Source organism: Mus caroli, chromosome 5 (assembly GCF_900094665.2).
Source record: "Mus caroli chromosome 5, CAROLI_EIJ_v1.1, whole genome shotgun sequence".
Taxonomy (NCBI): domain Eukaryota; kingdom Metazoa; phylum Chordata; class Mammalia; order Rodentia; family Muridae; genus Mus; species Mus caroli.
Window position 1 is genome coordinate 121700100 of NC_034574.1, and position 25222 is coordinate 121725321.

Here is a 25222-nt window from a genome sequence, read left to right on the forward strand (position 1 = left end):
AAAGAGAAGAGAAGAGAAGAGAAGAGAAGAGAAGAGAAGAGAAGAGAAGAGAAGAGAAGAGAAGAGAAGAGAAGAGAAGAGAAGAGAAGAGGAAAGAGAAGAAGAAAGAGGAGTGTTGTTCTTGAAGTTGAAGTTCACGGATCCAGGTAAGCAGAATGCCCAAGGACAATTGTGACAGAACGTGGTGGGACTGAGAATCTTGTGCATCTAACAGCCAGCCCTAGGTCAGAGGGAGAGTTGAGACGTGGACAGAAAAGGAGGAGTCTGCTTTCCATGCTGGCCAAGGCAGTCATGACCCATGCTGCAGGACACAACTTTACCCAGGTCATGCAAGTCTCTGAAATACACAGCGAAACACAGGCTGTGCATGAACCATGGAAGAGGTTTCTTTTCTCAGGACCCATCAAACAGCCGGTAGATTCTGGGATCACTGCCTTGGGAGAGAGGGGCATGACTAGACTAAGAAGAACAGGGAGTTCTCTGGTGCTCAGCCTGACGACATGGGCAAGGAGGAACAAGACACCATCTCTGCATGGCTCGATCTTTACTGTCAACTGGATTTAGAATCTCCTGAGAGACACTCTTTGGGCATGGCTTTAAGAGTATTTTCAGAGATAATTAATTGACAGGGAAAGACCTTATCCTGAACATGGGCAGTGCCATCCCATGGGTTGTGGGGGTGCGTGTACCTTTAACACCAGTACTCGGGAGTCAGAGGCAGGTGGATCTCTGTGAGTTCAGGAGCAGCCTGGTCTACAAAGTAAGTTCCAGGACAGCCATGGCTACGTGGAGAAACCTTATCTCAACAAACAAATAAGCAAACAAATAAAAAGGGAAGCTGAGAAATGAAGGCTCAGTTAATAGCATGCTTGTCTAGCATGTATGAAGCACTGGGTTCTGTCCTCTGCATTGTATGGTATATTCCATGGGTATATGGACCTGGGTATGATATCACACATCTGTAATCCCAATACTCAGGAGGTAGAGGATTGGAAATACAAGTCCATCCTCAAGCTTAGGCCAATCTGGGCTATAGAAGACCTTGTCTCTAAAAGAAAGAAAAAAAAAGAAAGAGCGAGGGGGGAGAGGGAGAGGGAGAGGGAGACGGAGAGAGAGAGAGAGAGAGAGAGAGAGAGAGAGAGAGAGAGGTAAAGAAGAAGTTAAGTTGAGCACCAACATCCACCACTCCCTGCTTCCCTCTATACTGAGAGGCAAGGAGGTGAGGAATTTTAGCTGCAAGCTCCTGCCTCCATAGAATTGCCTACCACCACAACTTTCCACCATAATGGACTGAAGCCCCTCAGACCATGAGCCAAAATAAGCCATTTCTCCCTTAAGCTGCTTCCTCCAGATTTTTTCTTTTTTATCATAGCAACATGAACAATAGCTAATACAGGAAGCCCATAGCCAGAGCAGAATTTGAACCAATTCTAGTCCCCTGGCCTGATCTTATTCTAATCTTATGTGTCCTCCACTTTGCAAGTCTCCCATGGATCCTACCCATAGTATGAAATGCCTCTATGGTGCCACAAAGTCATTCCTGCCCACCAAGCCTCTTTCCCTGCTCCTCTGCCACACAGACTGGAACATGAAGAATGGCCAAATTGGTAGCCATGGAATCTTGCCGAAGGGCGGTTCTCACTGTCTCACACATTGCATCTGTGGTGGTTTAAAATGAGATGTTCCACACAGGACATTTGAATACCTCATCCCTGGTTGGTAGCACTGTTTGGGAAGCTTGGGGTGTGGCCTTGTTGGAAGAATTATGTCACTTGGATAATTTAAAAACTTTTACTACGTTGAGTTTGGTTTCTCTGCTTGGTGTGTGCATTCCCAGCCTCTGTTCCTGGAGCTATCATGGACTCTTGAGCCCTTTAGAACTGTAAGTCCAAGTAAATCCTTCCTTCTGTAAGTTGTCTTGGTCAAGGTGTTTCATCATAGCAATAGAAAAATATCAAAAACATTGTCTCCATGGTCACAGTGTTGGCTATCCCTGAGCATATACATGGTATAGGCCCCCTTGAAGGGCAACTAAAAGCCCTGGTTCCTTAAAGGCAGTATCTACCCAGTGCCATGTCTAGTTCCTGGAGGATCTCATTCTACACAACATGGAAGCCTTACCATCCAAAAACAACACCAATTACAACACAATAGAGGGGGAATTCACCAGTCTCCAGCCTGCCTGTGGTGGGATTTATTTTGAAAGCAATGCTATTTATAGCTGGATGTCAAGATTAACAGTGATGCTTAAGTTGCCTACAAAGGTCAAGAGCAACCTCCTGAAGTAGCATGGTTGCTGTAAGATGCAGACACAAGAGCTAGCTGAGCTATCCCCTTCTCTCCTCCTTGGGAATCAGAGGTGTGGTCCTGGGCTGTGGAGGTGTGGTCCTGGGCTGTGGAGTGTCCTGATGGAGCAGAGGCATGAAGGAAGCACAGCTTCCCTTGGCAGGTCTTCAATGTGATGGCTTGCGAAATCACACTGGGGATTCTGTTATACCATAGTGGTAATGGGGGCATGCTTCTTTTGTGCACATGCACATGTGTGTGCAGGTTCTGAGTTTGCCTCTTCAGCCATGGGAAGGAACATAGTGGGTTGTTTGTGTTCAGTGTGCATGATTTCCCATCCCACCTATACCTCAGATTTACTCTCCACAATGAGTCACAAGAGGTCTAAAAAATTGGGATCTATTTTCACCAAAAGTAGCTTAGTATCTCAAACTGGGGGAGAGGAAGTAGGTACAGACCCTTAAGAGTGTCCTTATTGGGGGGGGGGGCTGGTGAGATGGCTCAGTGGTTAAGAGCACTGGCTGCTCATCCAGAGGACCTGAGTTCAATTCCTAGCAACCACATGGTGGCTCACAACCATCTATAGGGAGATCTGATGCCCTCTTCAGACAGGAGAATGGATATGCAGCAAAGCACTCATACATTAAATAAATAAAACATTTTTTTTAAAGTGTCCTTATGGCTGCTGGGATTGTTCATCAGATAAAGACACTTGCCATCAAGACTGATGACTGGGGTTCCGTTTCTGAAAGCCACGTGGTAGGAGGAGAAACTCAACTCCCATCGAATTGTCCCCTGACTACATGTTCCACACACGAGTCCATACACATATAAACACACATTATGCATGTAAAGTAAATAAATACTGTGTGAAAAATCAAGATGCACTCTCTGGGCTTTGCCAGCCACTCTTCTGTCTAGCTTTCTCTATTCCATCTGAAAACCAGGGTTTGTGCCACTGTCACCCACAAGTGTGGATAAAGCTCCCCTTGGCACAATTCACATCCCCACAGCAGTGGTTCCCAACCCTCAGGACCAGATACAGAGACCAGGAATTGGGGGGAGGGGGTGGAGAAGCAAAGTCCATCAGACTGCCCTCAAATGCCAGTGGCCAGCTGTGTGCTCTGGTGTAAAGAACACGCCTCTCTGGGCCTTGGTTTTCTTGTCTGCTTTACCAACCCATCAGGGGCCATCAGGGAAGCAGCATCTACTGTCCTCAACTAAATGAAATGATCAGACTTAAGACAAGCAGCAAAGCAGTATTGGGAAACAGAAAAGCCAGCGTTTGTATGTGGCTATTGGAACAATTAGCCATAGATTGATGTCAAACAGTAAAACCTAACAGAGGCATCCTTCACTTATTGAACACGGGGTCCGCGCCATCACACTTGGAAGGCAGTGTGAGCTATAAGATCAGAGGATTCAGACAACCATGACCACCAGACACCTGACTGATGAGTCTCGTTGACAGACACAGATGCCCACCCCTGCCTGCCATCTCCTTCCCCACATCAGACTGACTGGGTCAATTCCTCCTTATGCTCCACCCACTAGTGCATGAAGACAGTGGTTGGTGGGGATGTCCCAATGTGAGCTTAGAGTCCTCTGCACTGAGGATCGCATGGTCGCCACGAACTATTTCCAACACAAAGTGACTGCCAAGTCCAGATGTCCATCCCCAGTGTTCCTGTCACAGGGAGGCCCCTAAGCTCTGCTAAAACCCATACCCAAGCCCCGTAACATCCTGACTCCTATTGCCACCTCCAGCCATCAGCAGCTTCTATGGCCTCCACCTGGATCTGAGCTCCAGAACAAGAACTCCCCTCACCTTGATGGCCACCACTGCCACTTCTTGTCTGGTCCACTCAGCCCTTGGAAATAGATGTGATAAATGATGTTGAAGGTGCCTGGATCCCACTGCACCTGTGTGTCTGGTGATGGGGATGCCCTCTCTATTCCTTTCAACCTGGCCAGCCTAGAAAACCTACTTTGGCCTCCAGATCATGGTGGCAGAGCCTTGTGCTAGATTCAAGCTGCTCCCTGTGGGGGACACGTCTGCTCCTGTCCTGCTTAGTCCCCCATGCCACTGGACAGACCTCACAGGACAGAGAGCCAGGAGCTAGCTCTAGAACTTAGGTGGCCATCAGAGCACAGCAGTCTAACCGAGCTGCATTGGGCTGCCTCCAGACATGAGTGACAGCCTTGGCTGGACACTGAGACCTACAGCTGAGGCCAGTCATGCTAAGAAGCAGTTTCACACCCCCTGGACTGGAGAGCAAAAATGAATGGCTACAGCTTTAAGCCACTGAGCCTGGGAACAGTGCATCACATGGTATCACTGGAATAGTAAGAAACAGACTGGGTACCCCAAGATGATCCTGAGGACATAATCTAAACTCCTCAGACTCTGTGTTGCTATGTGGGAGTCCTATTCTATTGATATTGATGATACCCCCTCACCTCCGTTCCCTTGGAAACATCCTCCCTCTGCTTGGGAAGATCTCAAGCACATTTCTTTTCTTTTCTTTTTTTTTCTTTTCTTTTCTCTTCTTTTTCTTTTTCTTTCTTTCTTTCTTTTTTTTTTTTTGTTTGTTTTTGTTTTTCAAGAAAGGGTTTCTCTGTGTAGCCTGGCTGTCCTGGAACTCACTCGGTAGACCAGGCTGGCCTCGAACTCAGAAATCCGCCTGCCTCTGCCTCCCAAGTGCTGGGATTAAAGGCGTATGCCACCACTGCCTGGCCCAAGCACATTTCTAAGATGCATCCTGTTGACCCTATCTGCCAGTCAATGGGATGCATCTTTGAGCACCATCACCAAGGAAGACTATGTGTCCCATGTACTTGGTCAGCCTGCTATTCCTGTGGGTGTGGGTGTGGGTATGGGTGTTAGTCCCTACCCAGTGGAATCTGTGAGTAATCACACAGTACCCTCACAGGCCAGGGTACCACTGAGAAATCTTGCTGTGTGGGTCCCACTCAGAAGCCCTGTGATAGTTCTATCTCTTTGACGATGACACCCGGGATCCAGCATTTCCAGAAAGAGAGTAGATGTCTCCTTAAACCAGCTACTGTCCACAAAGGAAAATGGGCAGCATCTCATGGTGTTTTAAATGGCGTGAGCTTGGTGGGGTGGAGACCTCACAGGTTCCCTTTCCACTTTCCACCATTAAGACATCTCTTGATTCAGCTTGGCCTGATGCATTCTCCCACCCTTTCCTGCTCACAGTTCAGAAGAGAGCCTCAAGAACCACATGCTGCCTTTGGCTGGTTGTTCTTCCCCAAACATGACTCCCTGCCCTGTGAGTTTTTACTATCAACTTAACATGGTCAAGAGAGATTTTCAAAGGAGTTTCAACTGAGGGATAGCCCAGATCAGGCCCTATGTAAAGAGAACTGTCTTAATTGATTGATAAAGGAGGACCCAGTATAGTATGGACAATGCCACCCTGTAATTCTGGTTTAAAGAAGGAAGGAAGCTGAGGACCTAAAGAGCGAGCCAGTAAGTAGCATTCTTCCATGGTTCCTGCCCTGAGCCCTTGCCCAGACGTCCCCAATAGGGACTGTAATCTGGATACATAAAATGAAAAGAACCCTTTCCCCTCAGATTGCTTTTTGTCCTGGTATTCATCACTGCAACAGAAACCAAACAGGAACGCCTCCTCCGGAGAAAGAGACAATGTTGCCAAAGAGCCACCCCTGGTGCTCAGTAGCTCCCACGTTCCAAGGGAGGGAAATCCATTCCTGGCTTCCTGATTTGTCATCCCGGGTAAGCAAGGGCTCTTTTCTCCAAAAAGATGGGAACTGTGCAATGGTTCACATCTCTGTTTATATCCGATCTCCATGGAGATGGGGCGCCAAGTGAGACTCTGGGAGATGCTGTGTCCTTCTCCACGATTCTCCACCATCTTCATATTTATTTATTCACGATGTTGTTGTTACTGTTGCTGTTATTATTATTTACATGTGTGCACAGATCTGGGCTGTATGGGAGAGGGCACATGCTTGCATGGATGGGAGAGGACAGCCTTTGAGAATGATCTCCTTTGGGAATCCTCTCCTTTAGCCATGTGGGTTACAAGGATCAAACTCAGGCTTTCAGGCTTTCAGGCTTGGCGGCAAGCCCCCTTACCAGCTGAGCCACATCTTGGGGCCTCTCCCTCATTTGTTTGAGACAGGGTCTCTTCTTAAGCTAGAGCTCACTGATACTTTTAGACTACTGTTCGGCAAGCTCCAGGGACACACCCACCTTCTCTGTTCTCCTTCCTCTGCAGTTCAAGGGTTTCAGGTGTGCTCTGCCACACTGGACTTTTATGTGATTTTTGGGGGGAACCCTAAGCTCACACAGCAAGCATGCCACTGACTGAGCTAGATCCCCAAGCTTCAAATTACTATATTTTTGCCATCTATTTATTTTTGTTTTACAGGTGTGTGTTTTGTTTGCATGTATGTATGGGCATTCTGTGCTTGGTTGGTGCCAGAGAATTCAGAGGAAGGTGCCAGCTGTCTCTTGAACTAGAAGAGGTAAGGACAGTTATGAACCACCACATGGATGCTGGGAACCAAACCTGGGACCTCTGTAAAAACAGCAATTGGTCTTAACTGCTAAGCCATCTCTCCAGCACCAGCCAGTTATTATTTTTAAAACATAGGAATCAGGAGGGATCCAGACCAAAATGGAGCCTATCTAAGGGGCCTGACCCACAGTAGGGACTCCAATCCATTTTTGTGTTATTCTCACTGGAGTCTTAAAAAATACACTGTGTGATCCATTCCATCTGTCTACACCGCCTACCCACCCCGCCCCCAATTTGGTCAGGTCAGCTTCATGAGGATTCTCCTTTGAAGCTCTATTTATAATAGCCAGACACTGGAAACAACTTAGATGTCCCTCAACCAAAGAATGGAATTTTTAAAATGTGGTACACTTAGAAAACGGAATACTACGCTGCTATTAAAAGCAAGGCCATCGTGAAACTTTCAGGCAAATGGATGGAACTAGAAAATATCATCTTGAGTGAGGTAACTCAGACTCAGAAAGACACATATGGTATGTACTCATTTACAAGTGGGTATTAGCCATAAAGCACAGGATACTATTCATAGAACCAAAGAAGCTATTAACAAGCAGGGCCCAAGGGAAGATGGTTGACTCTCACTCAGAAGGGAAATAAAATAGATATCGGAGGTGGATGAAGGGAGAGGAGTGAGTGGGAGAGGGGTCGGGAGGGGAACAGGAGGGATCCAGTTGCGGGGGCATCTTTGGGACTAGCCAGAAACCTAGGACAAGGGAAACTCCCAGGAAATCCACAAGGTTGATGCTAGCTAAGACTCTCAGCAGCAGGGGAATGGAACTGAAATGGCCAACTCTTGTAATCAGGCAAGACTTCTGATGGAGAGATAAGAGCACCAACCCTACCCACAAGACCTTTGACCCTCAACTCTTCCTTCCTTAGCATAACTATCCTCTGCAAGGCTTTACCCAGGACCTGATGGAAACAGATGCAGAGACCCACAGCCAAACATTAAGTGGAGGTCAGGGAATCTGGTGGAAGAGGGGGAGGAAGGATTGAAGGAGCCAGAGAGGTCAAGGACACCACAGAAAATATACAGAATCAACTAACCTGGACACATGAGGGCTCACAGAGACTGAACAACCAACCAAGGAACATGCTTGGGACAGACCCAGGTCCCCTACATATATGTAACAGATGCGCAGCTTGGTCTTCATGTGGGGTCCCTAAGAACTAGAGCAGGGCTGTCTCTGACTCTGCTACCTGCCTTTGGATTCTTTTCCCCTAATTGTGCTGCCTTGTCTATCCTCTATAGGAGATGTGCCTAGTCCCTACTGCAACTTAATATGCCAAGGTGGGTTGATATCCATGGGAGGCCTCCCCTTCTCTGAGGACAAAGGGGGGGGGGGAACAGAATCAGGAAGTTGAAAGGGAGGGACTTCGGGGAAACGAGGGAGGAGAAGCTGTGACCAGGATGTAAAGTAAGTTAAATTAATAAAAAACAAACAAACAAATAAAAATTCTGCTTTGAAGGAAGTAAGAACCATATATATAAACAGGGACCCAGGTGTCCACTGCCATTTTAACTAATATGTCAGCTCCTTAGCTGGCACAGATGGTATCTAGGAACAGCCCCGATCTCAGTGCTACCAGCATTTAGCATGGGATAATTCTTTGCCACCCGGTCCTGACCTGCAAGGCAGGAGGTTCGGCACACCTCTAGTGGCTCCTTTTCCTATACCAACCAAGGTGCCTCTAGCATGACCAAGTGAGTCCTGGGGGTCTTTCAAGAATGACCCATCTAAACTGTCCTTCCTGGCCACTTTCATGAGAAGGTTCCAAATATCCAGGATTCAAGGCTCACCCTCCGTTTAATCTGCTAACATTTTATTTGTTACAAAGAGAGAGAGGTAAGCCAGGTGGCGGGCAGCCTGTGTCCTGGAGAAGACCCAGTGGGTGGCATCAATGGCTTAATCATTGATCTGGTTCGAGATATATCTCTCTCTCTCTCTCTCTCTCTCTCTCTCTCTCTCTCTCTCTCTCTCTCTCTCTCTCTTCAGAGCCTCCTGAACTAGAATCCCAGAGAGGAGCCAGTTGCCTAGAATAGCTTAGTTGTATCTCCACCAGAGAGATGCGTGGGCATACACTTCTTTCGAGTCTCCAAATGCACTGGCTCTGGATCCACAGTGCTCCTTGATCTGACATGTGGCTATGAGGGCCACACCAGAAAAGAAGCAAATGACCAAAAGACCAGTAGGGCTGGCCATGACCCACCCTATGGTTCATGAGTAGTGTATGGGGCTCAGCGCATTCAGCAACCTCAGAGATGGAACACGCAGTCCAGTTGGGGTAGCTTCCAGAAATATGCCCCCCACTGTTACATTTACATCACAGACAGAGTAAATGTGGCCCCAAGTGCCCTGAATTTTGAAGAAGTTTCTGAGCCCTTGGCTACTTCCCCACTGGAAGAGTAGCTGTCACCTCCACCCCTACCCCATTGCTGGCTGCAGTAGGATCATCACTGTACATGAAGGACCTACCTTCAGGACCTGTTCCAAGTTCTCCAGTTTGGCTTGGAGCTGGCTTTTCTCCCACACAGTGAATTGAACTCTCCTCTCAGGTCACCACGGAGAGCCAGGCATGTTCAGCCTTCACCTGTAAGCAGAAGAACCAGAAACACAGAGGCCATTAGCATCACCCCAGAATGGGAGTAGGTACCACGCTGGACCCCTCCAGCACCTGTACGATCTCTTCTGGGGCAGCAAAGAGCCTTGAGTTCCTCTGGGCAGACTGCCTGGATTTGTTCATACAAGGCAGGGGGCCACCTGGCACCCAGAAGTGACATCCCTCTTGTCCCCTCCTATCTTCATCCACCCATACTGATTGGTTCCAACTTGGAGTGCAACCCAGTCCTGGTAGATGGGTAATACTCTATCCATGAGATAGAGAAATTCTCTCCATGTAATAAGTATAGGCTGAGGAAGTCCTTCCTGTAAGCCGTGTGTGAGAACCTGGTAAAAAAAAGACTCTCTTCCTAGTGGACCTGGGAAATTGAGAGTAAGGCCTATACCTACTGTGCAATTTGCCACCACAAGAGAAGAACAGATCTTGGATGAGCTCAATGACAAAGACACGGGGCCAAGACATACAGAGGGAAAGGCTTGAGTACCTAGATCTAGCCATACCTGAGGCTGTTTATCTTTCTATCCAAGTTACTTGGGCCAATAAGAATCGTTCCCTGTCCCTTATACCATGAGAATCCTAACAGATATGAAAGTGTTTCTTGGACTGTCTAGAAGTATTCATTCTTCCGTTTAAAACCTTTGCCCAGAAATGGCAAACATACCCCTTTCTCTGTCTCTCTTGTGGTTTATCTAAAGCAGGTCAGGGCGTCCACTGATGAGAGAAGTCCCCACACTGCGTTCATTCATTCTTAGGAGGAAACAACACATTGTAACCCAAAGGCAGACTTCTAGCTTCCTTCCTGCCTTCCTCCCAGAATGTTAGAACAAGCTGACACAAAGCCTTGTTTTCTACCTCCAAAGCTCTCCGTTGTCTTAGAGACTTCACGAGCGATGAACGTTTTCCTTTAGCTAGACAATTTCCCTGACTCCAAGGGAAAGGGGGGCAGACACATGGCACCCCTGGTGGTTGCCAGGGCTGCTGCCAGGGGTCATGGGGGCGACTGGTATTCAGGAGCTCATGCAAGTCATTTTGCTGTCACCCGAGGCTTCTGGCAACAAACCTGGAAGATGTCGTGGTCTATTTCAGTCAAATGGTCCTCACACTTGAACCTCAACCCCCAGGGCACAGGTTTGCTGGAAGCTGTCATGGTTCATGTTCCCGCTTGTCAAGAGAGTAAGGGGGTGGGGGTGGGGGCTCTGAGAAGCCAGAAGTTGGTCTCATTTGGAGCCCCATTAAGGCTTTCTGAAATGTTTCCAAAGCCCTGCTTCCTCCCTTCTCGAAACTTCCTGCGGTTTCCATGGAAATCAAAATAAAACCTAAACGCTTCAGATCTTCCAGCCTCTGCAAGATCTCTCTGCAGGCCTGGCGTGTCACACGCTGAGGACACCCTGGCCTCTGGTCTTAGGGACTCCATTACCTGCCAAGGTGTGCCTACCCATGATGCACCACTCCCATCCCTACCCAGCTCTCTAAGTGAGCAGAGTCCCCTCTGGCAGGCCTCCCTGACCACAGATGGTAATAGAACCCTCATCCTTCCACCTGTCTCTATACCCATTCCCAATTTGCCACATTGATTTTTCTTTTTTTACAGGTCTCTTGCAATGTGGGTGAGGATACTACATGGAGCTGGCTCCCATTGCAAGGTCATTATAACTGTCCCCAAAGAGCACCCGTGTTGCTTCAGCTTGTACCAGGACAGCATCCTATGTCAACTTATATAGGGAGTTACCCCAGCTCTTATACTTGTAGAAATACAGCCTACTTCCCAGTTGGAGCCATGCCCTCAGGTAGAGTCCTACTGAGTCCAGCCTCTGTTGCTGTGTCTAAAGGCCATACTACAACTTCCAACATACCCCCAACTCCCACCCTACATCTACTGACTCCCTGTCCAGTAACCACCCATATTTCATAAGGATTCTGACTCAGTTTCCTCCATTGATTACCAAGGACATGGACTCTGCTTTACTCTACAGCTGGGACTCAGAGACCCGTGTCATGTAATCCCCAGTGATACCTGAGCCCAGTGACAATGGCTGCATTGTTACTGGGCTCAGCTATCACTGGGGAGTGCGTGGCATGGGTGAGAGGGCACAAAATGATGTAAAGAAGGTTCTGATTGGTCTTCTTCCAGCCGTGCTGAGGATACAGTGCTCAGAGAAGGAAGAACAATCTGTCACCTTGTGCCAGAAGCCACCACCCATGCAGGGCACAGCTCAGCAGGGAAGGACCTCATCTAGGTCCCTCTCTCGTTAGTTGCCCTAGTCAGGACACTCCTCTGGTAAGTATTCATGAACATACTGCCTTAATCAGAGGCCCCACTCCTCTGGGTAAAGAAGGGACCTAGAGTTGACAGGCCAGAAAGGGGTGCTATCAAGTGGCCACTGGTTTCATGGGAGGGACACAGACCTCTTACGTTGACATGCAAGCCTTCTGAACCCTGTTCCCACTTCAGGGCCTAGTGAGTAGAAGTGGCCTGGCTGGCAGAAGCCCGGGCACACCAGAATGCTTGGCTCACAGGGGCCCAGCAGAGTCCAGCGCATGGTGTGTATGTATGTGGTGGTGGTGGGGAGGGATGAGAATGCAGGGATGGATAGATGTGTGTCTGTACAAAGGTGTGAGACTCACAGCCCACATGCCCCCAACTATAAAGCACCCCTTAACATTCTCGGTGTTACTCTCAGAGATGCCCTCGGCCTAGAATGTTCTCCTGGGGACTGAGCCAAGCTGCCTCCTGCAAAGGAGAAGTATTCAAAGCAAGAAGGCGGGCACCCAAAGAGACCTCTCCAGGACAGACAGCATGGGCTCCAGATAGCCAGAGACCACATAGTTCTCCTTCATCCCAAACATGAGATGTTCCAGATCCCAGCATGTACAAGTGTCTCTGAAACCGGGAGATAAAAACGGGGGGGGGGGGGGGGGGGGGGGGTCTTGTGCTTTTCTCTCCTTAGCCTACCAAATCCTAAATGTCTGTCTGTCGTCCTCATAAACTTCTATATAATATTCTCAATTAAACTAACGCCATCATTTTTCATGCTGCTATTCTAGAGTGGGATGTGGACTCTACCAACAGGGCCTCTGGATTTACAGGATGCAGCTCAAAAGCCCTTGGGCTACATACAGACTAACTAATAACAATACTAGGCTTGGGAGGGGAGGGCTTGGCACCTCCAGGCCTGCATGCTTGCCCCATGAGGCAGACAAAGCTCAATTGGCAGTGCCGGCCTCTGGGTACCTGTTCGAACATTTCCGGTTCACAGCTGGTCGTAGAGGGAGCCGAGAGGTGCCTGGCAGAGAGAAGCTCACCACACTTAGCTACAGCTGCCCAAAGCAAACAAAGTCTCAAACCTCAACCTGCCGTGGAACAGCTGTCCTGCCTGGGGGCAGCTCATAGCACTGTCTAGCTCAGCCAAGGAAGGAATTAGAATTAGCTTGTGAGATCAGTAAACAGGTGACTTTGCAAGCCTCAGAGCACGGAGGGCTTTCGGGGTACTGTATCCCAGATTTCCAGGCTTGATGCTCCTCCTCTGCAAGACTGTCCATCAGGGGGACGTTGATCCAGTGTTTAATGGTCTGGACCACATCTGGGCCTTGGCTTGGTATCTATCAGCTCTGCTTAAGCTCAGGAAGGGTTTGGAGCCTTCTATCCATAATTAATGCTGTTCTCTTCCTAGGGGCTACTAAAAGCCAGATTGTAACTCCAAGCCAGAATGAAGGAAAGAATAGAGTAACCTCCTGAACACACTGCCTCAATCAGAAGCCTGACTCCTCTGGGTAAAGAAGGGACCTGGAGTTGACAGGCCTCCTGAAGTCTTCCTGGAAGCCAGGTTTGTATTGACAAGGCCCTGCCTGCTATGAATCAGATGTAACATTTAATGCTGTCCTGGGACTCCACTCTTCCCAGCTACCCGAGGACACAAGATGCTCAGCCCACGGGAAAGCTGGTGAGCTGCTGTCTCCCGTGGAAGGCTCTCAGCCTGCAAGCTAGCTCACCCAGAACTGGGAAGAGAACAGAGCCTGGCCATGCTGGCAAGGGGGCGGGACAGATCTGGGAACATCTCTGCCAGCCTGCTGTTCTTGTCTGGGGGGCCCCCATGAGTCACCAGGCTCCTCTGACATCCCTGCAGAGCAGAATGGAGGTACTCTCATTGGGTACTTAGGAGCCTAGTCAAGGATTTCATTTTTATAACTTTAATTACATGTATGTGTGTCTGTTTGGGTGTGAGAATATACACATGAGTGCAGATACCCTCGGATACCAGAGGCGTCAGACATCTCGGTGATAGGTGATCGTGAGCTGCCTGATACGGGTGCTGGGAATTGAACGCAGGTGGTCTACAAGAACGTTAAGTGCTCTTAACGTTCCAGCTCCCTAAAGGCCTATTTGAAAGGGAATGCTGAGAAGAGACCCAGAAGTCTCTGACCTTAAGGAAAACATGAAGCTGAGCTGAGTTCTGCTCATCCCAGAGGCTGGGCAAAGAGGCTGCCTCAGGCTGGGTCCACACCTGCTTCTAAGGGAGGGCTGGTTTGCCCAGAAACACACAGGACCGGCCCCCAAGAGTGGGCAGTGACTCAAGAAATAGGAATAAAGCTATCCCGTGGCTCAGCTCCCCTCCAGCCTTCCTGTTCTGTAGCTGATGCTTAAAACAAATGTCACTGTCAATTAAAACTGGGGCTAAAAAGGTCACTGAGCCTCCTCCTGTGCTGGTCCTTCCTGTAAATGTGCCTGGGTGTCTCGGAGTCTTTTCCCAGAGCTGCTTTGAAGAACAGAGGCTGACAGGAGCAAGGTAAAGGGCAGTAGCTGAGAAGCACATTCATTTTCAAAACGTGATTAAAATATCCACGACATCATCTCAACTATTTTCAAGTTTGATGATATTGAGCAAGCTTGCTTCTCCCCGCCCCAACACCCACCCCCGTGGCTGTCACTCACGTCCAGAACTCTGTCCCCTTAAACAATGACTCCCAACCTCTTCTCCCTTGGCCTCGGACACCCACCCACCACTCCATTTCCCCCGTCTCAGAGCTGACTAATCCAGTGACCTCATTTAAATACAACCAAAGCCTGGCCTATGATCGCAGCTATTCAAGAAACTTGTAAGGGGATTGATGGTTCAAAGGCTGCCTGGAGAGAGAATGAGGCTGAGGCCACCTTGGGCAACCTGAGAACCTGTCTCAAGAGGAACAGTAAAAAGAGGGCTGGGGTGTGGCTCAGTGGTAGACATTCACAAGGTCCATGGTTCCACCCCAAGTCTGCAAATAAGCAAACAAGTAAAAAGCTTGACTGTTCAGTATCCATCCTATGGTGGCTGGCTTGCCCTGATGTCCCCAAGGTCATGCTGTCCTGCTGTAGCTCGAGTTGGAATGGTCTTTCGTTTGTGGATGAACAGAAAACAGAACCCCAGTCAGGCTGGTACAGGAGTGAGAAAGGTCTGGGCACACCCCTGCCAGTGCACTGTTACCATCTGTACCCTGTGAGTCACCAGGTTCCTCTGACAAGCCCCCCCCCCCCCCGCAGAGCAGAGGGGGAGGTACACTCAGTACCTCAAAGCCTGTTTAAAAGGATACGCAGAGAAGGCAGCAGGAGCAGATGTTTCTGGTCTTTAAGAAAAACCAACATGGGTTGCCTGTGAGTTCTGTGTGGGTCTACTCATCATGGCGGCGGGGGTGGGGGTGCTCTGTGGGTTCCTTCCAGCTTTGAGGCCACTGTAAACGTATCCCCTGGGCCCACAAAGGCAGGTCTGAGGCCCTGATTTTGATTAGTTTGGCTATACACCCTGTGATCATGTTAACTGTCAACCTGACAGAATCGGGAATCACCTGAGAGACGGGCCTCTGCCCAAACCTGTAGAGGATAATCTGATTTGGTTAACTGATGTAGGAAGCCCCATCTCGATTCTGGCTGGAGATATATGGCTAGGGATTATTTCCCTAGGCAGATCCTGGACTGTGTGAAATGGAGAAAGAGAGCCCACCCCTGGTGTGACCTCAGCTCTTATTCTCTGCTGCTTTGCTGTGGATATAATGTAACCAGCTGCCTTCAGACTCCACCCCTGGTGTGACCCCAGTTCTTATTCTCTGCTGCTTTGCTGTGGATACAATGTATCCAACTGCCTCAGACTCCTGCCGTGGTGACTCTCCCTGCAACCAACGGTGGACTATAAAATAAACCCTCTCTCTGTAGTTGTTTTTGACAGAATATTTTACCACAGCAGCCATTAAAAGAGCATAGACACCCCCCCCCCAAGAGAGACTGCTGGATGATACATAGTCATAGCTAAATTCTGGAGGGACCCCCAGTCTACTTTTCCCACTGGCTGCCCAGTTGCCACCAGCTATGTTCAGGGATCCCTACTCTTAGGGACACTACAATTTCTTGAGGGGGGAAACCACCCCCACCCCCCATTTTAAAGATATTATTTTTAATTGTGAGTTTATGTGTACATGTGAGTGCAATGCCCACCAAAACCAGAAGGGGGCGACAGGTTACAGACTGTGAGCCACAGACATCAGTGCTGGGAACCCAATCAGGTCCTTTCTCAGTTCACACTCTTAAACCACTGAGCTGTCATTCTGGTCTCAAACTTTTTTGTGTGGTTCTGAGGGCCTTTTACATACAAGACAAATGCTCTATCACAGACCTATAACCTTAGTCCAAACACCACATTTTAAAAAGATACTAAATGGAAAGGCTGGAACACAGGTGTCAAACAGAGCTTCACTATTCTGTCTAATACAGTCAGGCAAAGTTTCGAAATCTGCAGCTCAAAGCCACCAGTTGGGACAAGGGGTGTGGCTCCTGGGGGTGTGGCTCCATGGTACAGCTCTTATCTAGCAGGACCTAGGCTTCGTTCCCCAAACTGAAAAGAAAAACAAAGACTTTTTAATGGCTGCCCTTGTGCAAGCCTGTCACTCTGGATCTGGTTAAAGCAGGGATATATAGTGAGTTCTAGAACCATCTGATATACACAGTAAAACACTGACTCTGAAAAACTAAAACCCAAAAGCACTAATCCACGGCTTAAGTGCAGAAATCTTTGCACTCCACATACTGGAGCCTTAGCAATGGAGGTGACCACAAAGAGCGGACCAGAGGAGACAGACAGGCAGAGCAGAAAGGCTATGTCAAAGGGCGAAAAGACTGACAGATTGAAGGACATAGAACCCAGGTAAGACAAGGTCCCATAGGAGAGTTTTCATGCTGGTGGTGACAGGCAGTTTTGGGGGGAAACACTTTGTGGCATCAGTGCCTGGGGCTTTGGGAAAAGGAGAAAGGAAGACCTTCTCAGCCCAGAAACTATTTGGAGCTGAGACCAGATTGAAGTTCCAAGTTGCAAAAAACGTTGAGGTGTCTAAAACTTGGTGAATGAGGAGGAGTGGTAGACACCAAGGTCACACAAGGTCACCAGAATTCTGTGTATTCATGGGTGGCAGAGGCGGGAGCTCACTGAAGAAACCAAGATCACTCCATCTGCTCTGGGGATTGTGGGGCAGGATGACAAGCAGGGAGGGAGCGGGGCTAATTAACAAAGCGTTTGGCATCTCAGTGAGCAAAGGCAGTAGCCTGGCATGAGTTCCAGCAGCTATGGAGGCCAGGTGTGGAGCTGGGTCCCGGCCAGCATCCCCACCCTAGGTGAGGAGCCAAGGATGCAGAAGCAGACAGACGTCGGGATGCTGCTCTGGTGTGGGCTCCCAGCACGGCGTCTGGTAGATGTCTACATGGAGGCTCATGTTTGAGAGACTGTGGTGGATGCTTTGGCAGACCAAGGTTTCAGGCTAATTTGGCTGGGGAGAGTTTGTCCATTCCATAAGCCCTTCCTTCCCTGTGGCTCCTCCCTGGCCCTTGGGAGAAATCCCAAGGTGAGGTGGCAATGGTGTTATTACCTGGTCATGCTGCCGGGCCCTCGAGGGAAGGCCTTTCCAGGGGCTTCAGGTGATGCTCTCTCTGCACAGCGGCCTTTAGTTCATCATCCTGGAAACGAAGGAAAGGGTGTGATGAGACAAGGTAGAGACTGGGGGATGAAGTTCTGGTTTAGAGACCAGCTCTAGGCTGGGTGCTAACTTGGCACCCTCAGCCAGACGGAACCCCCTGTTGTCTTTCTTCTACCTAAGCCACACATACCCCAGTGGCGGAATGGGACTGGACACCTGTACCATGATGTCACCTGACCATGGAACTGCTCTGGGTACAGAGGGGGTAAGGCTCTGCCACCCAGTCTTCTAGCAGCTGTAGAAAAGCCCAACTTGTTTTTCTTATTAAATTCCACTTCACTGGGTCCAATGGCTGCAACTGTCTAATTCAAGACAGGAGATGCTGTTCCCCAAGACAGCACCAGACAAAGAGAAAGGCATGCCCCCTCCTCTTTCTCCTATGGCCTTGTCTCCAAATCAGCCCAATCACAAACTGGTACTTAGAGGGCCACTTTCAACGCTAGTCTCCATGGCAAGGGTCAGCCACAGAAAGAGGTGATGAAACAAAGACCAACCAAGAAAAGGCTGAGCAGTGTTGTTGAAGAACGTGGGTGACAGTTAGGAATGAATGAGGAAGAAAGCCAGGTTAAGCCTGAGCAGGCTCCATGGCTGAAGCACATTGCTTACCCTCAAAGAAGCCCGGGGAAACATGAAAAGAAGGGACACTGTGACTGTGTCTCCAATGCTGCTGCTTAAGCCTTACGGGCTCTGTCGTTCCCTGCGGCAGCACAGCACACATGTGGTCCTGATGTGCATTCATTGTAGCGCCCGGAGGCAGCTCAGCAAGTCCTCCCCATTATCCTACTAAACTCTTGGACAGCAAGATGTACCCTAAAAGCCATCATGGGTGGCACTAGAGAGAACTCAGGGAAGTCACCACCCTAATGAAACTGAGCCAAGACTACTGTATATAGGGGCTGTATGTGCTTGGGACCAGAAGGCTTCTAGAATGTGTAGGCTTGCAGCCGCAACACGACAAACCCATCTCTACCAAGCAGCACAGGGTGACGGCCAAGCTGAGGATGCACAGAAAGAAGTGGTAGGGAGACCTAGGGGGTTGATATCTGAGGCAGGGTTTCCTCAAGGAGAGGTCAACATTACTGGACACCCCTGTGACCCATGTTCATGTGGCTCTGCTGTGTGTCAGAATAGACCCCTGTGGAGGTGGGTGCCACCGGCTGCTGACCACAGCTGAGGGCTCAGTAATTAAGCTCAGCTACATACGCCCCCAGCCTGGAGATGGAGAGACTGTGACTCACTCTCTGTCACGACTATGCCGAGGAGTGATTCGGGGAACAGGGTCCCTCCTCCCCCTGAGTCTCTTCTGACCTGGAATAGCATTGCAAAAAAAAAAAAAAAAAAAAAAAAATCAGGCAATCTGGCTTATACAGATTCTGTTGCTGCCTTGGATAGCTAATTCAGTCCGTGTGTGTTTTCACATATGTGTGCATACAGGTAGAAGCAGGAGGATGACTTGAGCTGTCACACATCGATAATTATCAGTTTGTTTTCTGAGGTACGGTCTCTCACTGGACTGGAGACTGCAAATGGGCTGGGCTAGCAAGCAAGCCTAAAGACTCCTCCCCCTCCCATCTCTACCTCTTCAGAGCACGTATCTAGCATTTTTTTTTAATGCAGGTTCTAGGAATCGAACCCAGGGTTTCCATACTTGCTCAGCAGGTCCTTTACCCACTGAGCCATTTCCCTAGCCTTCAGAGGGTTAAAACTCTCAAGTGACACATGTAGTCAGAGTCTTTGATCTTTCAAGTTCAAAGGCCAACAGAGGAGCAGGGTTCAGCTGTGACCATGGTTTTCTCTCTTGGTTATTCATCTTTTGATATATGGTCTAGTGACTCAAATAAAAACATGCATAGCATATTTGTTCCCAGAATAGACACGTCTACTGGTTGGATTTGACTTGAAAGTGGGGCACTTTATTAGAGATGTCAGACAGAGACAGAATCCAAATACTGATGAGTGTGTGTGTGTGTGGGGGGGGGGGTTACAGACAGCTACTGGGCAGGAGCTTCAGGGAGAAAGGATAAGGGGTGCTGGAGTGAGCACCTGAGCCTGATGTGGCCATGGGCACTTCCTGCCCATGGTGAATTGTATTCTCTCCAAATGTAGACCCTGGAGCCTCAATGCGACAATATGGCAATATGTATAGACAGGGTTCTTGAGAGATCACTAAGGTATCCTTACAATCATGCAATCAATTATAACAATGCAAATACCTCTCCCTCTTCCTCTCCCCTTCTCCCCCTCCCTTTCATCCTCTCCCGCCCCCTCTCCCTCTCTTCCCTTCTTTCTTCAATTTGCACTCTCCCCCTCTACACACTGCCATGTAAAGACACATCCACCTGCAAGCATGAAGGGAACCTCAATAGGATAGAACAATCCAGCCCCTTGATCTTGGGCTTCAGCCATTGACATATCAGTCTAGGGTTCCCAGACTGACCTCTCCTCTTAGCACAGCATGGAGAGGTAAGCAGCTTTCCCAGTTTCCAAAGAGCATAAGCATGCCAAGATGATGTCAAGGGTGGCGAAAAACAGGCTTAGATTATCTCCCATCCTCAAGGATAACACGGACAGCAGAGAAACTGAGGCAAGACAGGGAAAGCAAGTTTCCTGGAGAACTCGTGGGTTCTGCCTCCTCTAGACTCTGGTCACAGTAGGTGCCTGACACACACGTGTTCTAGACATAGCCCCTGTCTCAGCCTCATGAGGGTGAGATAGGACAAGAGCAGAAATGCAGCTGGTCGTGTGGGAGGTCACAGGTAGCCTTCCTCAGATACATGTGGAGTGAGAGAAGAAAGCAAGGAAGGCCCTCAGAGTCAGGACGAGGAACAGGAACTCATGAAAGATCCCATGGTGTGTGGGGCAAGTGGACCGTGCAACCAGACAGAACTGGTAAGGTTGAGCAGGCTCAGACCTCCAGAAACCTCAGATTTGAGAACAACACGAATGGAACCAGCTCCGTGCCAAACTACCTGATCTGAAACATGTAACCATGATACCCCACTGAGAGAACCATGGCAATCAGTCCTGTAGCATAAAAACCTGGAGTTCTCTGTGCTAATGAGGAAGCTACATAGGCCTGAGTGTTTAGCCAATGAGCTTCCCTTCCTGGGCATCCCTTCCTGAAAAGGGTATTTAATCCCTGGTTCACCCTGAGTAAGGTGTATGCATTCACATTTGCCATCAAATAAAGCAGTTTGGACAAGCAAGGACCATCTCTTTCATCAAGGATCTCGGGGTGGGGTTGGTTGCAGGGAAGGAGCACTCCATCTTTAAGAGCCATGCCTAAATCTCCCGGAAGAGGCCTCCTCCCTCTCTTTCAGTCCCTCCATACTCTTGGCACTCACTCAGAACCAAACCAGGTCCCATCCCTGTCCCAAGCTTTGCCTTCCCCTTCCTGCCTGGTACTTAGATGTCCTGAGGGAAAAGCACAGACCATGGACCCATGTTCCCAACAGTGCCTGGGTATACAGGAGCCTGGGAGTCATGGCAACCATCCCAGAACTCATTTCCCACCAGAGAAAACACGGACTGCAGACCCCTGTTATAGACTGTGTTCTTCCATCCCTGGGCGGCTTGCAGGCAGCGCTCGGGCACCCCAGCAGCATGGCAAACACACAGCCCAGCAGTGGTGCCTCTATCTAAGGCCCAGCACAGAATGCTTCCATGGGCAAGCCAAATGCCAGGCTCCTTGCAACACTTTATGGACCCAAGAGACACTTCTCATACATGTCTAACACTGGATAGAGAACAAAGGAGGGATGCTATAGATATCAAAGGTGGAGAGGTTGTATTGTTGACCTTCAGGGAGGCCCTGAAAGCCAGGAACACAGAAGGACTTACTTTGACTGTGTAACAACTGTTCTGAGCTGCCTACTTTCTCCTTCTCCTCCTAAAATCTCCCCAGTTCCCCAAACCTTTGCTACATCAGCGCTGCAAGGTGGCACCTCATTTGCCTTATCCAGAAACAAAGGCACAGGGGGTTAACTAACAACCAGAGTAAGAAGTCTCTTCATAGTGTGAGCATCAGTCGGGGTTTGAACCAAGCACTATGGGTCTCTAACTCCAACCCTACTCACCCTGATTGACCCATTCTTGCCAAACTACAGGCTCCTGGGTTGCAGGCCCAGAAATGTCTAACTAGAAGATTCTAGAAGGCTACACAGTTACTCCAAGCTAGAGGCTTGCAGGCAGGCACAGCTTGGGAATGGGAGCTAAGTTGATCTCAGGGAGAACCTTTACTTCCATGAAATCAAAGATGAACATACATCCAAACTCATGGTCGATGGCTGCATCCTACTTCACTGACCCAAGCAGTTTCTACATTGGCCGTCCAGGGCTAAGAGCCAAGTGAGTCTAAACGGTGATTTTTATGGAAAAGGACTCTACAAGAGATTAAACAGCAAAGACTCAGCAGGAGCCTGAGAGAGGTCAGCCATGGCAATGCAAACTTTCAGATGCAACATTTTTACGGGAGGATATGTGTGAGTGTGAGTGTGAATGTGCACGCATGCGTGCCTGTGGGCATGTGTGTTTACATGTGGGTGGAGAACACAAAATTGCTACTGGGTGTCGTCTTTTCTGAGGCAGAGCCTCTCAGTGAACCTAACACACATTGATTCAACTGGGCTGGCTGGCCAGAGAGTCCCTGGAATCCTCCTGTCTCAGCCGTCCCAGCTCTGGGATTACAGACCTACTCTGATGGTTTGTCTACATGGGTTCTTAGGGATCCAACACGTGTCCTCATGCTTGCATGGCAAGTCCTTCCCCAATGGAGCCATCTGCCTGTCCATCCCTGACTGTAACATCTTCTCCTCCAAAGAGATACTTGATTGGAGGACTGGAATGGCATACCAAAGGAGACTGGACTTATATTCTGAACTTGGTCATTTTTGTGTATTTCATTAAAGGATATTCACTTTTTTTTTCATCCAAGAAGAGCTGCAAACGTTTTAAATTCACTCTCATGGCTGAACGCGTGTAATGATTTACAAATTAGAAAGAGCCACCCCAGTGGGTTCAAATAGAAACTGTGTCATTACAGCATGAAGTCTAGTCTAATAGTGCCATGGAAGAATGGTACCATCGATGACAAAGTGACCACTGGGCTGTGCTTGCAGTCTCATTCTTTCTGGAAAGAATTGGCAAGTGGTGCCAGCATGGTGACATTGGCAGGGAGGGTGAAGCTGCCAGGGAAAGGGAGGACTTGAAGATAGATGGGTGGAGGGTGGTAAAGAGAGATGTGATGGGCAAAGGAGCGAGCAGTTGAGAAGCCCCCATAATCCCCACCTGCATTCCTAACGCACTTCCTTACAACCACAGATAAGTGTAGCTCTCAACCCTCATCACGAAGCCCCTTTCTAAAGCAGATCTATCAACATCAAAGAAAGCCACAGCTTTCTTTTAGAATTTTAGAGAACAAATCTGCTAACCGTGAGGTGCCCAGCCCCAATTGGTGCATCCTAAACAGATCCCCTCCACCTAAGGCTCAGGGGACAAAGAAAAAGAAGGGTCAGACAGATTGCAAGAGCCAGAGGAGCAGAGCAAGATGTCTACTGTGAGACTGTGGCTTCTTCTGTCTGTCTGTCTCTCTCTCTCTCTCTTTCTATACATTTTTCTTACAAGTAAATGCCAATTTTTTTTATTTTTTATTACTTTTATTTTTTTTACAGTCCAGTCCTTACCCCCTTGCAGTCCACCCTCCCACAGTTCCACATCCCCTTCCTCCTCCCCCATCTCCAAGAAGATGTCCTCAACCCCCAACCCCACCTCTCCACCAGGCCTCCCCACTCCTTAGGGCCTCATGTCTCTCTAGGGTTAGGTGTATCTTCCTTCACTGAAGCCAAACCAGGCAGTCCTCTACTGTTTATGTGTTAGGGGGTCCTTGGACCAGCTGGTGTATGCTGCCTGGTTGGTGGCTCAGTGTCTGAGAGTTCTCAGGGGTCTAAGTTAGTTAAGACTGCTGGTCTTATCTAGAGACTGCCATATCCAGGGATCCACCCCATAATCAGCTTCCAAGCCCTGACACCATTGCATACACTAGCAAGATTTTGCTGAAAGGACCAAGATATAGCTGTCTCTTTTGAGACTATGCCGGGGCCTAGCAAACACAGAAGTGGATGCTCACAGTCAGCTAGTGAATGGATCACAGGGCCCCCAATGGAGGAGCTGGAGAAAGTACCAAAGGAGCTGAAGGGATCCACAACCCTATGGGTGGAACAACATGATGAACTAACCAGTACCCCCCGGAGCCCTTGACTCTAGCTGCATATGTATCAAAAGATGGCCTAGTCGGCCATCACTGGAAAGAGAGGCCCATTGGACTTGCAAACTTTATATGTCCCAGTACAGGGGAATGCCAGAGCCAAAAAAAATGGGAATGGGTGGGTAGGGAAGTGGGGGGGAGGGTATGGGGGACTTTTGGGATAGCATTGGAAATGTAATTGAGGAGAATACGTAATAAAAAAATATTAAAAATTAAAAAAAAAAGATTGCTGGTCTTCCTATGAGGTTACCTTCCTCTTCAGCTTTTTCCAGCCTTTCCCTAATTCAACCACAGAGGTCCACGGTTTCTGTCCATTGGTTGGGTGTAAGTATCTGCATCTGTCTCAGTCAGCTGCTTATTGGGCCTCTCAGAGGACAACCATGCTAGGCTCCTGCCTGTAAGCACACCATAGCATCAGTCATAGTGTCAGGCCTTGGAGCCTCCCCTGAGCTGGATCCCAAGTTGGCCTGGTCACTGGACCTCCTTTCCCTCAGTCTCTTCTCCGTTTTTGTCCCTGCAGTTCTTCTAGAGAGAAACAATTCAGGGTCAGTGTTTTTAACTGTGGGATGCCAACCCCATCCCTCAAGACATGTCTTCTCTATGTGACAAGGAAACTGTGCTCATAGAATCTTAACAGTATACTGGTCACCTAAACAAGACCCGCATGGTGATGATACATGCCAATGTGGGTAGGAGAGACCTTTCAAGCCCCATCAGATGAAGAGCTATGGGCAATTAATGGCTGCCGAGATAGAGAGAATTAGCCTTTCCCAGGGACAAGCCCCCTGATAGGTTATCCAATCCCATGTAAGTGAGCCCTAAACACATGTACATATGAGCAATACTAAGCAGACTTAGCTGGGTGTATTTATACATATACATGCATAATGATAATAACTAAAGGTAAAGAAGTCATGAATTTGAGAGGAAATGGAGGGCATGGGCAGAGTAGGAGAGGTAGGAAATGTAATATAAATACAGTATGATATACAAAATTCTCAACTCCCATTCCAAAGATAATTGGCTCTGTTCAGGGTCCTGACCATCTCCTGCCACATCCGCCCAGAGGAGCTGATGCCAAGACATCACGCTGGATGTGGATCTGGATAATCACAACCCAGAGAGCCTGGACTGGAGGTCTAGTCCCACCAGTCTAAGTGTGGTCATGAGTAAATCATTTAACCCTTCTACTCTTGGCAATTTGCATGAGATCATTTAAATCGGAAATACCGTTATGTGAAGGGGGGAGGGGGGCACTGCTGCCCAAACAACAGTCTGCCTTCCCAGAGCAACAGGGAAGAAGGCAGTTCTAAGCCTCAATATCCTTCTACTCTGAGAAAATCCTCAAAAACATTCTGGTTGATGAAGGAACCTGGGCCCAAAATGTCATACATCGTTTAATTCCATTCATATTAAAAATTCCCAGCAGGTAATGACATAAATGAAAAGCACATGTTTGTGACTGCTGATTGAAGCCTGGGAAAGCTGGCCA

The 25222-nt window shown here is 48.7% G+C and overlaps 1 protein-coding gene across 10 annotated transcripts in view; it reads right to left on the bottom strand.

The window, feature by feature from the left end:
* Nucleotides 1–25222, bottom strand: part of Rimbp2 (RIMS binding protein 2) — a 192534-nt gene that overhangs the window by 70649 nt on the left and 96663 nt on the right. For 9 of the 10 annotated variants that reach the window (XM_021163023.1, XM_029478016.1, XM_029478015.1 and 6 more), the window contains 2 exons: nucleotides 17361–17448; nucleotides 9335–9449 (listed from right to left, as the gene is read on the bottom strand). The gene's annotated coding sequence lies outside the window, so the exon portion shown is untranslated. Of the gene's footprint in view, nucleotides 1–9334; nucleotides 9450–17360; nucleotides 17449–18706; nucleotides 18781–25222 lie in introns of those variants that run through there. The other variant, XM_029478010.1, reaches the window with a different exon arrangement.